The sequence below is a fragment of the Belonocnema kinseyi genome, chromosome 8 (genome assembly GCF_010883055.1).
Source record: "Belonocnema kinseyi isolate 2016_QV_RU_SX_M_011 chromosome 8, B_treatae_v1, whole genome shotgun sequence".
NCBI lineage: Eukaryota > Metazoa > Arthropoda > Insecta > Hymenoptera > Cynipidae > Belonocnema > Belonocnema kinseyi.
The window spans coordinates 64046707-64051865 of NC_046664.1; the positions used below are offsets into that span (position 1 = coordinate 64046707).

Genomic DNA, 5159 nt, shown 5'->3' on the forward strand with positions numbered 1-5159 from the left:
TTTTTTTTGTACAAATGTAATCTTTTTTCGTTAAAAATACACCTGATTTTTTTAAAAATTAATCATTTGTTTGGATTGAGGATTCAATTATTTTGTTGGAAGTTGAACTAATTTTTGAAAAGTAATTATTTTATAAAGATTTATCATCATGGTTGAAAATTAATCTCTTTGTTTGCAAATTGAACTATTTTGTGGTAAATTAATCTTTTTATGAAAATTTATAGTTTTAACTGAAAATATAATCCATTTTTTGTTGAAAACTTATCTTCTTTAGTAGAAAATGCAAATATTAGGTTGAGAATTCATGTATTTTGGCAAAAAAATCATGTTTTTTAGTAGAAAATTAATCTTTTTGGTTAAAAATGCATGTATTTTGTTGAAATTGCAATATTCTTGCTTGAAAGAATAGACATTTAAAGCATTTCATCTTTAATTAAATACTGTAGCTATATTAATTTTGATTAAAAGAATTTATTCTCCTATTATTCCCCTATTTTTATGAAAAATAGCCCTGTTTTTTCAGTTCTTAGAGCATTTTATTACAATTATTTAGTACAATTTATTCTAGCAATTGTGAATTTGGGGGATAAGTATTTCTATTCACATTACATGCCTTCTTTTGTTTGAAAAGTTGTCACTTTTTGTCACTTTTTAGCTTATATTAGTCACTTTTTCCACTTTTTTGAAGTACATTAGTCTGCCGAAGCCTTGCCAAACCCGGAATTCGCCGGGAATTTTAAAACGAAAATTCGCTAGACCATCTGATTTCGGTATGTAAATTATAAAGCCTATTCAATAGGCTTTCGTGATTTGCATCCTAATGGTTTAAACATCTCAGTTTCTCTCTAAACGATTCAAAGAGTGAATGAATAGTGAGGCCCAACAAACATGTTTCACTTTATTCACGGTCAACTGGTGTCTACTATTCTTCATGAGTAAGCATAAATGATCGCGACGAACGAGACATATCGGAAAAAAGCAGAAGTATTGCGACTTTAATGCAGTGCTAATGTTGCATTACAATGTCGTGTGCAAGATTAGTTATCGCTCAGCGATCAAGATTAAACGACAAACTTCCAGGATTATAGTTATTTAAGTGACAAAATTAACACTGTACTATTTACACATTCCTATCACTGTTTATTTGTCGTGCAAAAAAACTAAACAATAATAGATCCTAAGGCAGTGGAAAAAGTAAAAAATCAAAGCAAATATTTAAAATAATTTTTTTTTTTTTGTTAAGAACTAACAATTGCAAATTACAAATTGGAAAACTAGACCAAAGTTTGTTGTGATTTTATTTGTTAATGTTTCGCCTAATTATATTTGTTAATATTCTGTTGAATTCGCATGTTCAAAATAATCCCGTTGTTCTTATTTTAAGGACTTTTTAAAAATGCCGAAGAACAAAGCTTCGTTTAATATAATGAGAGATACATTTTTTATTTTCTTGACCCTCATTCCTTCTCTTTTGCTTGGCGTTTTTGCTTTTCCTGTTATGCAGTCTTTATATTGCCTGTCACCATTCTTTGAGGAGGATATGTCGGAAATTACGTAAGTGACTGTGATTTTCGCTTTTTTTTTTTGGTTACGACCGAACTACGTAATTGAAAATTTCTAGTAAACAAGTATAATTAATTCCCTGGTGCATCCTGTTTTCCATAAATTTTTTGAATTTATTGTAATTGTACATTTTTTTAAAGCGATTAAAGATATTTGTTTACTAGTAACATAATTTGCATATATAGAGAAGCTAATTTTTTCAATAGTGTGATAAAAAAAAAATTATTTCTAGTCGATTGCTAAGTAAAAGAAAATATGTACTCGATTAGTAGGATTTGTTTACCACAAATAATTTCAATATGATTAATATTCTTTAAAAATATTAAATAATTCTTATTGAGGAATATGTTTTGAAAATTGTGCAATGAAAACAACAATTCGCATTTGTTTGTAAAGTTCAATCACATTTCATACTTATGAAACAACGGTGAACGCTTGACCTAAATAAAACTTTCCGACTCTTTTCAACAAAATATTTAAATAATACAAGTCCCTCTAATAAATAATTTAGAGCGTTTTAAATATTATTAAAAATATTGTTGTTTATTTAGAAGATATCTATATATGCTCCTTTTTAAAATAATATAATCTTTTAATAAAATTGTATTTTTTTCAGAAGTCATCCCGTATTCTTCGAGGAAAATGTCCTGTAGTTAAGAGATCCAACTTTTGGATTTAATAAAATCATTCCTGGGAGTAATTCACTTTTTCTTTCGAAATGCATACAAATGATTATCTTAAATTTAAAAATTACGATTCTCCAGAGTCCGGAACAAGCGTAAGCAAAATCTTGCTATTTAGTATTTAATTATAAAAACTTGGAATTAATTACTCCTTTTATTATTTTATGTTATTGATAAGCAAAAAGTATTGTTGCTATACACTTAATCTCTTTTTATTTTATCTCTTTTCAGGAACATCTTGCAAACTACTTTCAAAATGATACTATAAAATCAGATATCTTCAACTTGCAAGTGAACTATTTTTTACGTCAGTGAATAACAATTTTAAACTTAAAGAGAATGTATGCCAAAATGTCATTTCATTTACTGAAAGATAATCTTTGTTGTCATTAGTTTCCTACAGCTGTGAATGTAATTGATTGCATTTTTTTGCTCAATGTAGATATTTACTAAAAACAGATTGTTATTGATTTTTTTACACAAATTTATGTTTATATAGAAATCGTTGCATACTTGTAAGCAGCACTATGACAAAATGTTGAAATAAAAAAAAATGTAATGTTAATTCGAAATTATGGTACATTATACACTACCGGCGGAAATTGTCTACACGCCGACTTTTTGAGATGTTGCTTAGGTTCATTTTTTAAATCTTGATATGAATTTTTTTCTTTATAATACCACGAAAGGTAATAACATTTTGAGTTTAATAAGCCAAACTTTAAGAAAAAAATGTCAACTTCCTCAAAAGATACTGGAAAAGAATATCGAAATTCGATGTTTTCCAAAAATTAGAATAACTCTAGAAATAATTAAGATTTCGGGAGTATTTAAGCTCATTTAAAGCATTCTCCATAGTATATTCCAAAAATGCTCTATAGTATTTTTTTAAATTATTAGAACATTTTATAGCACTTTTTTTCTACAGTTTGCCCAAGAATCAAACTTGGAGCGCGAAAGTCAAAATATTTCGAAAATATGTGTAAAAACTTACAAAATAAAAAAATGAATCATTTTAATAAATTTTAGTAATATTTATAAAAATATTATTGTTCGCAATTTTTTTTAGATAATCTGTCAAGCACTTTTGGAAAATGTTAATTATTTCCACCGGTAGTATATAATTTTTCATCTACATTATTCTTATATTGCCTCCTATATGTTATCAAATTAAAGTTAAAATTTGAGATATAAATTATTGTCTGGAAATATGTTTTTTATTAATTCTTGAAACTGAGTATAGGACTCGATCATACTTAAAGTTTCAAATTTATTCCAGCATATTTATTTTCATTTGAATGTAGATATTTATTTAGGATTTTTTAATTTCATTTAGTAAATGTGTTCTTCCACATTGTACTAAATTGAATATTTTAAAGACAAAGCTTTTTAAATTTTAGAATTTTTTATTATTATATAAAAAATGTAACATTAAAATTTATTAGATACATTTTTCTAATATCAAAAAATAAATTTACAGTCATTTTCTTCGTTGAAAATACAAAATTTTTCAAAAATTTTCAAAATCTTTCAAATTAAATTATTTTAAGAAAATGTTTAAAATAAAATGTAATTTCAAATGGGGAATATGAAAGACGAAAAAAGGTTTGCTGCGAAACGTTGAAAATTAAACGGATCTGAACTTAATTTAAATTTAAAGACATTTTTAGTCAACAAGAATTGTAATGTTAAAACTTTGTCTACACTCAAACCTCTTAAAATGTTAATTACTTTAAATAAATTTAAATCGTTTGAAAAATGAAGATTTAGAAATGGAAAATGTAAAAATTAATTTCAACAAGTTTAATTTTTAACACCACATTTAGAATTATTATTTATTTTTGAAATTCTGCATGCAAAAATATTTTTTGTTATTTAAATAATTCATTTTTTTGAAAATTTAAAATTTTCGTACTTCTGATGATCTGCATTTTAATCTTCAAAATGAATCAGTTTCGAAAATGGGAAACACCAGAAAGTTTCAGAATTCCAGAATCAGTACCATAAATATTGTTTTAAATCAAAGAAACCGTTTTCCTAAATAAGCTTTTTTCATTTAACAAAAAATAACTTAAAAATAAAGAAAATGATGTTAAATGAAAGAATAATTGTTATTGAAACAAAAAAACTTTTCCTTCATTCCACGAAATTTTCTTTAAATAAAACAATCCTTTTCCTCAGTGTATTTTAAAAACATCTTTTTACGATATAAAATCCCAAATTAACTCATTAATTTACTTTTAATTCTTGGTGGGATGAAATCTTGTACTTTTAAATATAATAGATCTATACACAGACTTTTGATAGTCGCTTAAAATTAAAATTACAGTTTTATAAAAGTCGATGTAGACATTTTAATATTTATTTTATTTTATGATTATCAATTTTATTTTATAGTCTCCTATGAACAATTGTCACCATAATGAACGCTAAGTACCCGTTGGGCACAAAACTATGAAAATCTCGAGAACGTCCTTTTGACGTTTTTGGGGCGTCCTATGTCAACCCAATCAACGTCTCCAAGACGTCCAGTATCCTGAAGATGACCTAAAGACGTCTAAAAGTCTTGGAAGTTCTCAAGATATCTTTCGTACTTACATTGAAGTTTTAAGAACATCCCTAGCATGTCCAAAAGACATGTTACAAAAGACGTCCCTAGGACATCCTTAATTTTTTAACCCAATGGGTAAAATTTAATCAAACGAGATTATACAATTTTTTTTCAAATCTTTTATCAAATAACTTAACCATATGTTTTTAACAACAATTTTGAAGATGGAAGTTATTAACTAAGTTTTAGATATTTTCACCAGAGAGAAATAGAGTCACAATGCATTAGAAATATCAGTTGATAGAAACATGGCGCCCCCTACTCGCCCGTATACCCGTGATGGTCATTTGATTGATATATAT

The 5159-nt window shown here is 26.2% G+C and overlaps 1 protein-coding gene across 5 annotated transcripts in view; it reads left to right on the forward strand.

Moving 5' to 3' along the window:
- LOC117178061 (glucose 1,6-bisphosphate synthase) overlaps positions 1 to 2810 on the forward strand; it is a 22012-nt gene extending 19202 nt beyond the window's left edge. For all 5 annotated transcript variants that reach the window (XR_004467795.1, XR_004467798.1, XR_004467794.1 and 2 more), the window contains 2 exons: positions 2180 to 2341; positions 2478 to 2810. The gene's annotated coding sequence lies outside the window, so the exon portion shown is untranslated. The remainder of the gene's footprint in view (positions 1 to 2179; positions 2342 to 2477) is intronic.
- The last annotated feature ends 2349 nt before the right edge of the window (positions 2811 to 5159 follow it).